This window comes from Diadema setosum, chromosome 11 (assembly GCF_964275005.1).
Source record: "Diadema setosum chromosome 11, eeDiaSeto1, whole genome shotgun sequence".
Taxonomy (NCBI): domain Eukaryota; kingdom Metazoa; phylum Echinodermata; class Echinoidea; order Diadematoida; family Diadematidae; genus Diadema; species Diadema setosum.
In genome coordinates this window covers 32,621,269-32,634,244 of record NC_092695.1, presented here as the reverse complement: position 1 = coordinate 32,634,244, position 12,976 = coordinate 32,621,269, and positions in this window count along the sequence as shown.

Genomic DNA, 12,976 nt, shown 5'->3' with positions numbered 1-12,976 from the left:
CTATCAAATCTACAATAAGTTGTCTGTCCTCGATGCCCTCGTTTCATCTTTTTCCCCCTTCATTTTCAAATCTATCCCAATATATAAGTGAGAAGAGTTATTTCAAAAAGTTTGAATGAAGTCAGCGATATCAACGAAACAGATCAACGACAGTTTGAACTAAGTAGCAAGCTCGCCCGCTGGATAAACTGCTACAGAACGCCCCCCCCCCCCTCTCTCTCTCTCTCTCCTATCTGAACGGAACCATACAGTTTCAAATGCACGTATATTGAAATAATTTAGCAGGATTCGGTAGTAAGTGTGGAAATCGCTCTGTGAATAGCGTCGTAGGGTGAGCTGATTTTGATATTGTTTCTATACTAGATAAAAGTTATATATTTCATGGCAGGAATTAAGGCCTGAATCGACAAAGAGAGCTATAATCTTGTTCATTACTGACAAATTTCTTAGAATGTTCCTGACATGCCAGAAGACATCCAATAACGAACACATGCTGACACACACATGTACAGGGTAACCTTAATTTACTACTTAATCTTAGTCTGATAAAGGGATTGTATCGTTTTGGTTGCGACCTAACTTCAGGTTTCTAACATTTTTTGGTGAGATAATGAGAACCTCTTATAAAATATGAAAGAGCATGTCGTTCCAAGAGGAATTCAACTTTTTTTGACGAACGTTGGTTTTGAAATGGCTGAGATAGAGAACAGAAGGTGGGTCCAACCTTTTATTACGATCGCTTTCTTTTACTTTTTTAATAGCTCAGCCATTCTTAAACCGATGTTCACCAAACAAAGTTTGAATTCCTCTTAGAATGGTGTGCTCTGTAATATTTCATAATTGGTTTCTTGGTATCTCGCAAGAAGTTAAAAACCTAATCCTTATCTCAATCAATACTGTACCATCCTTTTATGTTTTATCTTTATGTTTTTAAGCATAGATGCTTTAAACGTACAGTTGATTAAACCGTAACTAGACCAAGATATTTCAGGTAGATAATAGAGGCTGGGCTCCTCCCCCAAAAAAAATCCCAGGTGTCAATGATCGTGACGAAAATGGGCACACACATTGCCTGCGACGTTACCAACAAAACAGTAGAGTTTATTTACCACGCCCCTAAAACTAATTTATGCTAATTTATGCATAATGTATGCCTGGAATTTACATCACTAGATCCAAAAAGGCATAATATATTATAGCTGTTGCATATATTATTCATTTTGTTTTTCTTAGCAAATGTAATTGAAAACAAAAAGTGTCATCAAATATAATTTCTCAAGTGTATTATTGTTGCGTTGTTTCTCGTGTATTTTTCTATTTTCGACTTTTCGTTTTTATTGTGTTTTGAAAGAATTTTTATGAAGTTTGTCGGCGACACTGTTCCGAGCATAAATATCTGTTAGCAATCGATTTCAACCAATACAAACAAAATATTCATGCATTTATGAAATTCAACTATATAAACAATTTGCATTGTCCTCATTCTTGTCAACATCTGCATCGCTTGGGTATATGTACGAGAGTGTCACAAAAGATTTGTTGTTGTTTTTGTTTTCGCTATTTGTAAGTTGTTACTGTGCTGGTGTTCTTTTTTTTTTCTTCCAACTTTTTGAAAGGATGTTGTTGAATTGAATGCTGTTGTGACGCAAGTAGCTTGCGGGTGGCTGTGTGCCGTGGTTCGCTGTCATCGCCCGTCCATTTTCATGATCACTCAAGAGCCGTCGCTTCCCCGCCGGGAGCGTAATCCCTAGTGCCCCACCCCTTGCACTTTTAGGAGTGCGTAGACCCATCCCTGCGCTCCCAGACGCCGTCACCGACTGCACAGCTTCAGTGAGATGTCTGGGCGGGTTGGCTAAGTTATTTAAGTCATGAATACCAATAATATATTCTAGACAGGAGAGAATGAAACTTCTTTACAAGGAAAATTTCAATTTGGTCCGAAGAAGATAACATTGAAGCACACTGTAATGTGAACTTTAGAACTTCTCTTAAGGAAAAGTCGTTCATGACCTGTCGAGACATCAGCTATCATGTTCCCGTTATCATGTTTATTCATAGATCTATTCATTAAGAACTATTTCAAGTTCGATATTTAATTCTGATTTGTTTGGCGTGGCTGCTAATTAGGAAGCAGTGAATGCTCTGTCGTGTCGGTCTCGTGTAGTGACCCCCATGGTCATATCCGGCGAGCAACAAAACTTCCTTTGCAATCGCATAAGATGTTAGTTGTACAAGTTCAACAGCTGTGCACAGTTATAAGAGAACTAACTCAAATACCGACAAAAGTAATAAGTGCAATGAAGACATACATTACAACAAAGGCTGCATGATAACGAGAATGATTGTTATGAGTATGCAGCCACGATTACATTAAACTTATGTATTGAATCATGGTCCTAGGACTCTCTGAAACGGGCACGGCAAGTATTTTGGGGTGGGGATTGGAGGGGAGGGGGAGGGGCATGGCCGTCTTCCAGAACAGTGAACTTGAAACATCCTTTGAGTGGACGACAATTGCTTTCCATTATGTTCTTGACATTCACTACTGTCCGGTTGCTTTAAAGTGCTTGAACCGAGGTCAGTTTGGGGCCTTTTTTTTCCGTCTGTTCAATTTCCCAGGTTCGATCAATGCTCGCCTTTTCTTTCTTTTGTCATGTTAAAGTGTACTTAAAACAGAGTGTTATCATGTTTTCTATGATTGATTGACTAAAGGTGAAATGAGGGTCATGTTAACACGTTTCTATACCTATCGTTGTTGTTGCTGTCGTTTTTGTTGTGGTTGTTGCTGCTGCTGTTGCTGTTTTCATTGCAACGGCTGGCTATTTTCCTTCCAATGTGAGTCGTCATCAGCGACAGCTTCGAGATGATGATTTGCATTCTTGCACCTGCTCAAGAATGTCCCCGTGCATGCGGTTAATATTGTGCATTCTCCTCCTGAAAAAGAAAGAAAAAAAAAACAACAACACTTTCTTTGATCTTTGATTTTGATAAGGTGATTCCTTTATTGTTGTTGCTGGTTGTTGTTTTTTTTTTCAAAAATAATTTGTATATACAGGTTATGACCGCACTAACTGACAATTCACTAAGCTGGGAGACGTCTTTAATCAGAATTATTGTAGAAATTGCCCGTTATCATCTGTATGATTTTATGCGGAGCAAGAAGGATGTTGTGCCATAGCATCCACTAGTGTATATTGAGGGGGAAAAAGAAAAAGAAAAGAAAGATAATACAGAAAATAGATAACGGTGGATGATACACAACCCTGAGGAGTACCTTTCAGGGTTAGCAATTATTAGAACCAAAGATTTCCGGTTTTGACTGATTGAACACAAGCACTAGGGACAGTTAAACATACGGACCTTGGACGTACTTCCATATCATAAATTCCGAAAGGAGTACGATCGTACTATTAATAGCAATCTATAATGTTTGTGAAAGCGTGATCAGATGTTTAAAAGACATCGTGGGCAATGTGTTTATCTACAGACAAGCACTGGCAATAATATTTTCGACTCTTCTGTTTGGAAGTTCTACACCTGAGTGGGATCTAACGAATCATTAGCCGCTTTGAAAATCTAATGAGGAACTATCTTTTCAAGCATTGTCGTAACATTGGATGTCAATGATTGAATTAGTTACGAAAGTTTTCTCTCTCTAGCATCATTAATTTGCGATCTATTGGGTTGATTTCTTTCTGTGATATCACAGGTAGAAAGACATAATCATTCGTTGTTTCCATGTGACTATCATCCTCAGGAGTTTGCATCCCCTGGGTGAATTGGGTATGGTTGTTGGTGTGTGCCACAGCCTGGCAAAGTAAAGAAGCATTTCGCAACAACAGATTCAGCTTAAAGGGATGATACAGTATTGGTTGGGTTGATGTGAGAATTCAGCTTTTAACTTTCTGCAAGACACTTAAAAAAACACTTTATAAAATGTTAACAAGCATACAATTTTAAGAGCAATTCAATGATTATTTGATGGAAATCGAGTTTGAAATGGCTGAGATATCCAAAAACAGAGAAAAACAAAGCAATCTATGATAAAAGGCGGATCTCACCTTTGTTTTGGATATTTCAGCCATTTCAAAACCGATTTTCATTAAACAAATTTTGAAATCCTCTTAGAATTCTTAATGTTCTTTCATATTTCCCAAGAGGGTTCTCATTATCTACCGAAATTATCACTCAGACGTTAAAAATCTCAACTCCATCTCAAATCGAAACTGCAGCATCCCTTTAAGGGCAAAGTAAGTCTAAGATGAAAGATTAAAATTTGATAAAGTTAACAGTAAAGATTTGATCAAAATCATATGAAAATGATTGAACATATTTATGAAATTGAAAGTTTTGTCATAACAGTTACCGAACAGTTAATATTCATATGCAAATGAGTAAGCTGATGATGTCATCACCTCACAATTTTCCATTGATTGTTTGACTTATACATAAGTAAAAAGAACTGACGTAAAATTCAATCGTTCTGCTATAAAAGTGTAAATAACATAATGTTATTCCTGGCTGAATAACTTCAAAAAATTATGAATCAACTATGATTTGGTACTGGGGCATAGCTAAGTTTGAAAAAAAAAAAATTGAAATTTCAAGGATTTGTGTACAAGCTATATGGCAAGCTGTGAGTCAATGATATCATTAAGAGTAAGACACTCATTCGCATTTTCATACTGACTGTTCAAGAAATGTTTTGTGAAAATTAGCTTCCCCAGCTGGGTCCCTGCGCTTAGATATTAGATTTTTCAAATAATTTGATCAACGGATGATAAAAATAACTCAACAATTGGGCTAGGTAATTGAGTTCGTTGGGGGAATTTTCTTGCAACTTTAATGGATAATCAAACTATCGTCTTATCTTTTGGGCTGAAAATTTCACAAAAATCCGCTAAAAGTGCGCTTCACTACGTTGAATTATAATTCTAAAAGATGTAAAAGTCCCATCGTGTGGGAGAGGGAATACCCCCTCCCGCACCCTCTCCCCGCTTTGTTATTGCCGCACCCCCTCGCTAACATATTCATGCACCCCTTCCCCCTCCACCTCCCCATAGCAACATTTCTGCGTACGGCCCTGCTTGAACTCGACTAACGTCACTTACACTCCATCACATTTACTAACCAGAAAGTGTTCAACCTGAAAGAGGTAGTTGACGTCTTCAGCAACACAAATCCATGAGGGATGACGCCGAACCCTGGCGCTGACCTTGCTATAGCTAAGGGAAGACCCCGTCACACTACAGCGAATGCCCAACGAATGTCCAACAAATTTGAAAATTTGAAGATATGTTCACATCCTTTGGTAATACTAGAATAGTTCGTAACATGTTTGGCGTTCTTTGTATTCATTAGCTTCTAGTATTGCACCACTTCAAAGAATTCAAAACACAGCTGCTAGGCTTGTAACCCTTACAGAAAGATCTGACCACATTCCTCCTGTTCTCCAATCCCTCCACTGGCTCCCCATACATCAACGTATCACCTTCAAAATCCTTCTTATCGTTTACAAGATATGTAATAATCTTGCTCCATCTTACCTCAAAGACTTAATTTCTTTCCGCTCCTCCACTTCAACCCGTTCTCTTCGTTCTTCCTCCACTCTCCAACTATCACATGGTCCCCGCACCTGCACCCGCTATGGTGATAGGGCTTTTTCTGTTATTTCCCCGTCTCTCTGGAATAAACTTCCTCTCCATATTCGTAATGCTGATAACGTTGATAAGTTCAAGTCATTGTTGAAAACTTATCTGTTTACTCAACTTTAATTATGTTGTTTTGCTGCTGTATGTTATATCATAATACGTATATTTACATAATGCTGTATTATATTTTAATGTCATACTTCTTTTTTTTTTTCCTGATCGATGCGCTTAGAAACATCAGTATTAAGCGCTATATAAATGTTATTCATTATCATTAGCTATTCGTAGGGATTCGCAGAGATACGCTGGAGCCGATTTTTTTTTTTAACATGTCCAAAATCTTCAGCGTATCACTGCGAATCCCAACGAATAGCTAATGAATACAACGAACGTCAAACATTTTACGAAGTATTCTAGTATTAGCAACGGATGCAAAGTGTCTTCACATTTTCGAATTCGTTGGGCATTCGCTTGGCATTCGTTGGGCATTCGCAATAGTGTGACGGGGCCTTTACTCAGTAGCATAATTCAGTATCGGCACGAACACGACGAAGACCCGGAGATCAGGGACTTTAGTTAACTGCTGATAAGTTAATTGCTGATACTGTGTCAAAACAAACTGTCAAAGGTGGAAAATGAAATAAGGTTTGTTCATCGGAAAATGAAAAGAAGATGCATACAAAATAAATGAACCATCTGAATAACGTCCAAACACTTTATTTCGTTCTCGGATTAACGAACATGAAATAACTTCTCGGATTAACAAACCTTCGGAACAGCGAGCCTTCGGAAATAACGAACCTTCCAACCAGCAACGAATCTTCGGAATAACGAACTGTAACAAAAATACTAATCACTAGCCTGGTAGCCTACATACAAACCAGTAAATGCGTATCATATTTAATGAATTTTCTTTAGCCTTTCTGACATTGCCTATACAGCAGGCTAAACTTCGCTCAAGATAATTTTGTAGGAAACTATCTAAAGCAATCACTTCAAGCCTAGATTTTTTTTTAGTAACGTCTGCTTTGACATATCAGATGCTAGTTTGTTATAGAACGCATCACCACATCGCACATATTCTTCAGCATCTATGATTCCGGCTTGAAATAGGGAAGAATGACATAAAATGAATCGTCTTAATGTCTGAAATAAGTTCTATCATGAAACGAAATATTGTGGACAACATCAAGAAGGTGAAAAAGCCTCAGGACCTCAATGCTGTCTGTCTGTCTGTCTGTCTCCCTCTCTTTCCTATTACTTTCTCTCTCCAGATCCTTTCTCCACATTCTCGCATACACACACACGCACACACATAAACACACATTTTATCTCTTTTTTTTTTGCCCATTTCTGCAGAATGTCATCCACATTCTAGGGTTTTCAGTTTCCCTTTTTGTTTTGTTTGATTTTGTCTTCTTTCTTTCTTTTTTCTTGGCGTGGGGGGGGGGGGGAAGGGTGCAAAGTTTACCGCAACTCATTTCCAGAGGTAACTCTTGTACATTTCCAACCATTTTACGAATCGATAGAGAACCTGTCTTTGCTCTGTTTCTCACAGTCTCTTCATCTCCTCACTTTTTAAATTCACACTTAATATAACCACGTACACGAATACCCGTCAATGCAATACACGCCCCCCCCCCCCCCGTCTCTCATGTACATCCTTTTTTTTTCTCTCTCTCTCTCTTGCCTTCTGTCGCTTTCCTGATGTACTATAGTACCTGCTGCGGTTTTGTTCTCGTCAAATCAATATACTTTATAGACAAGCAAGAAAAACACGAAATCTAAGGGTTCTTTTATAAGAAATTATTCAGAGAATGCAGCTGATTGCGTGCAAGTTATGTTTGAATGCAAAGTGATTTCCTGTATATCATTCAGTCAACTTTATACTACGGAAAGTAAACTTACCGTTTTTAAAAGAACACAGAATGTCAATGGACGATCCCTTACCGCGCATGCGAAACACGGGTGGAGGTTTGAATGACCTGTGCGCATATCGCTATATTATACGCGACATAATCTGATGTAGAAAATGATGGACTTTGCTGTGATATGACGAAATGAAACAATGGTGTGCCTGGTACGATAAGACATAATAACGTTGTTAGCCGATGTAAACTAAACTGATGATTTAAAAACTACGATACAATGTGTTATACACATGTATCATGACGCCATTATGCAAAAGAACGCATTATGATCTAGTGCCGTTTAAGGGTACAAGGGCACTACTATAAAATTGTATTCATGCCTACATTATTTGATGCTCTGCTGTGTTTCAGCCCACGATAAACTGCGAGTTTTCCCTACAATTTCACACAAAGGAGGGTGCATGTAATCAGGAAATGTTATAGTGTTGAGCAAATAGGTATACAGGCTCAGGAAAGGAATCAATGAAGAATTTAACCGTTTAAGACATAATAATGTTTGATTGATATTTTGTGAAATAAAAGTAACCGATCAGCAAGAGCTCAAAAAGATCTAAATATGGGAAAAGGCAAGGTCCTAGACATGTAGACAGCTAGAGAGATTAGTGAGTCTTCAGCGGTTCTATCTATGACTTACAAGACCACTCTAGTCAAGTGAATGGTGCCACTGCATTTGAAGGTTTGCTTTCAAGAAAATACAGAGTATTTCTAAGTATTTCTACCAAAAATAATCTCCGTTCTTGATTCGGAAATGTGTTGAACAAGGCAGCTTTGCGCGAGCTATAGGTACATGGCATACATACAGCGTCACTTCGTGCAAATACAAACGAAGATCTGTTACACGAGAGTGACGTCCGAGTTTATACATGAATAACGTTCCCTGCAGGGGGACTGTTTGGACACCATGTTTGATCTATAACTTTCACAATGTTATCATCATTGATGTAACAAGTTGTGATGTATTTCTATTATCATAACCAATTACTGCCAATACTTTTACTATTATCAGACCGCGCCAACTGCTTGCCGAAATAGAAGTTGGTTAAAGAGCAGGTGAATGTTGCACGCGATTAAATGTTGATAGTTTAAGTCATGCGGTGTGTGATTCAACTGTAAGAGGATTGGTAAGCATGAGATCAGAACAGAAAGTGAATGATGGTTATTTCTTTTATTTTTATAGTCTTTTGAATAGCAGAAATAATTCTGATTACCTTTAATTTTGAATGCCAAACAAAAAGCCAATAGATTCTCTCTTCTTAAGATGCAAGAATAATAAATTGAGGTGGGAAAGTAAAAAACAGGAACAAGGATGAAAGCAATACCATTCTATTAAGATACTTACCTTAGGAAGCTGTGATTTTTTTGAAGATGAATCCAAATCTACAGATTCAACTCAAATTGTTTTTGTTTGCTTACTTTGGGTTTTGTTTTGTTCGTTTCATATGGAAAATGGTTTACTTTAACGGATCCCTCTGCAGAGTTCGAGTGAAAACATTTCTCCTCAGAATTTCATGACATAAGTGAAATCTTGCAAGAGCAACATGCAAATGTCTTATATTTCATGATTTTCGCAAACCTTTTTTGTGTGTGTTTTTCTATAACACATGTTTTATGAGCAGAATTTTTCGGACAAAAATGAAAAAAGGAAATGAACGAGAATACTGCAAATAGCCAGAGGGGGAACAGCGCCCTCGGGTTTTAATCTGTTATATTGTCCGCTTTTCGTCTTCTCATCACGGATATTACACCGTTCGCTCGACAACATAAAAGATGTAAGCCTATACTACAGGTGTTCGTCAGAAAAAAACTGCAAAGCAAAATCAAAATCGCAAAAATTTCGCTGAAAACGTCTGGCACTGCACATTTTGAAATACCGTTTGAAAACCACCAAACAACAACAGACAGACACACAAAAAGATATGAAGAAAGTGATGAAATTCGGTTTATCTCAGAGGAGAGCAAGACGTTTGTAGAATAATTTGTAAAAGCCAGGAGCATTATGCTGAAAAATAAAAATCAAGAAGAGATAATGTCACTGACTCACTGCTCACCTCCGATCGTTAAAAACTTTGGAATGAGCTGACATTCTATTTCACCCTATCATGCCGATAACCGAATTCAAATTGGGTTTCTGTCAACTTTGTCAGCTATACAATTTGATTTACCGAATCATCTGAATTCGCGCCCATAGCAGGGTTATCTGAAAGTCATTTTGAGAGCACGCTTTTTTAAGTATGATTTTCAAGTCTTACCAATGAAAGGGTGGAATACCCGCAGGATCAAATCGAGTGAAACGTAATTACAATCTAAAGTGACCTTAGAATCAACTAGGCAACGAGAAAGAACATCTGGTCTTTATCCACATCGTTTTTGTTCTTTTACCCTTCTAGAAAAGGGCAATTCGCCTATGTCGTCCGGTGTAGGTTTGTTTACTCCTTATCCTTCGAGGGAAGACCCTAGGATTGTCGATCACATCACATGCAATTTCGTTACTTCTGAGGAGAGTGTTGTTTAGCAAACTTTGATTGCCCAAACTGAGCTGACGATGTCCTAATTCCAAAAAAAGCAAAGAAGAAGAAGAAGAAAAAAACCCAAACTGAACAAACGTGAAAATGTTTGGGCATTGTATTTATTTCTCACTGTTAGGCCCCGTTTTGGTCAATGCTAATCAAATTTTCACTGTCCTGTCGTCACAGATAATTTAATGAAAAGGAATACGATACGTTCTGGCTGAAAACAACAACAAAAAAACAACAGAGGTCAGAGAAAATCGCCCGTAGAAGATTTTATAAATACTATCGTCTATAAAAGGGTATTTACAAGCAAATCGATATATTCAAGAGAACTGTAATACAATTCACTAAACAACCCACAGCGCAGTGATATTAAAGGTGACTGTTATAGACGATTCATACGACGTATGTAATAAAATATATATATATATATATACACACAAGCACACACACACGCACGTGCACACACACACAAACGAAAATAAGACTGCTGTATTCGAATAGTGATAACGTTTGTTCTCTCAATGCTTTAAATAAAATTGAACTGATGAGAGAGAAAGAAATTGTTAACAATACTTCAGGTAGTTTTGTGCATGTGAGCGTACGTGTGCGCGCACTCCGTATCCAGAGGCATTATTCGTATTTACATCTAGTGTCAAGTTCCCGTCCTTCACAGCTCTCGCACAAGACTCACAAGATGATGTTTTTTTTTTTTTTTTTTCGTTTTTTTTTTCGTGTTGATAGCGAGTTGACATTTGCCACATCGACGTTACCTTTATCATAAACATGAGAAGATTTTCTCAGTATGTATGGTTACCACGCGAGTGGTCATTGAAGCCTTATTATCGCGTTAGTATTTCCAACAATCCTCTTTAGATGCGAGTTTCACGCTCATAGAAGACTAAAATGCCCCCCCCCCCAAAAAAAAAAACAACAAAAAACTAACTTCAACATAGCGTGTTTGTGCGATTTTGCACTCGATAAATAAAAAAAAAAGGAACACACGTTACTATCAAGAAAAAATACAGTGCTGTACATTAGATTCGATCATATTTCTCATTCTGACTGTATGATGCATTTCGTTATTTTGTTTTCGAATCTTGAAATTGTATATTTGAAGAGCTTGCTTTCCAAAAGGCGCTAAATCCATGGAAAAATGATGGATTTAGTGCCTCTTGGAAGCAAGCTCTTCGTTTTTCCTCGCCATTTTTTGAATTTGTTTGTTGTATTTGATTAAGTTCCCCCTTCAAATTCTTGTCTTGTATTGTTGATTATTTTGTTGTTTCGCTATTTTTATTCATACACGGACATGTTGAAAAAATTTAATGGCCTTTGGCTGATTCTTTTTGTCGTACTTAAATAAACGAACAAAATGGAACGAATCATTTACAGTACCCGTTTCCAAGTATTTCCTCTGTTAGATTCAACTACAATGTATTACTCAATATCTTCGTCAATTGATCTTGTGTTATATTCTTCTATGAAAACGGAATGCAGATATTAAATCAAATAAAGAATAAACAATGTTCGTATCTCCCATTAGTAATAAGATGAATGTGTAGGAAAACAACCTTCCATCTACTTGAATCAAAAGGACCATGCAATGTTCATTTTTCTTTATCAAAACAGGCATAAAATTATTCCTACTTTAATTCTAGTGTATTTTGATTTTGTTCATTTTTAATTTCTCTAATCACTTCTACTCTGGGCATGTATTAATTACTCATTCATTGTAATTATTGTGCATTTAGACATAACTGTAGTGTTTGCATAATAACGACATGATAAAGTTGATCACACAGATTTTAGTGACGTATTGGTCCAGATGTTTAAAGGAAAATGTATGTACAGGTGTATATAAATATGCTCACACACGCACACACACACATACACACACGCATGCACACACACACTCACCCACACAGAAGCGTATCTATTAAAGGTATTTGTAACAAGTTGTGCATGAATCTGCAACACATACTGAAGGTAAACACACACACAAACACACACACACACACACACGCACACACACACACACACACACACACAATCTCTCTCTCAATCTGTATCAAAATCTTGCTCTCTATCTGTATCTTTCTAACTTAAATATAAACATATCATATAGAATATTGTATTGTTCTACAGAGTGTATAACATCTGGGGCCCGTTGCATAAAAGTTACTATTATGGTAACTTTGCCATCTAATGGTGACTTCCATGGAATTCTTGATTTTGATTGGCTGTTGAGTATTGTTGCCATGGTAGTTACAATTGGATGGCAAAGTTACCATAACAGTAACGTTTATGCAACGGGTCCCTGGTCTCATTCCCCTCTCTCTCCCTCTCTCTCTCTCTCTCTAAAAAAAAAAAAAAAAAATGTATATATAAAAAAAAAAAACCTCCAGCAAATGATGTGGACATTATGGCCCGAATTCACGTTTAAGGTGGTACAAGTGAAACCATGGTTTAAACCATGGACAATTTGTATGGAGCGCCACGTGTCGCACGGCATATTTTGTTACGAAATCAGTCATTTTGTCAACGAAATGACCATTTCGTACTGATTTCGTAACGAAATAGGCCATGCAACACTTGGCGCCCCATAAAAAACTACAGTCTTTGTCCACGGTTTAAACCATGGTTTCAATTGTACCATCTTTGTGAATTTGGGCCAATGTGTACACATGCAGCAGGCAACAAGGTCAGATTTCAGATTCTCTCAACAACTTAAGTGGTCATTCAATGATACATGTATAAGTTGCGTCTGCACTTATGATGTATACATGCAGGTGCATGTATATAGATTTGTATACGTATTACAAGAAATGGAATACATTGTATTGTATTCTAGAGAATTTCAAAATTCCCAGAAAAAGTAGCAATA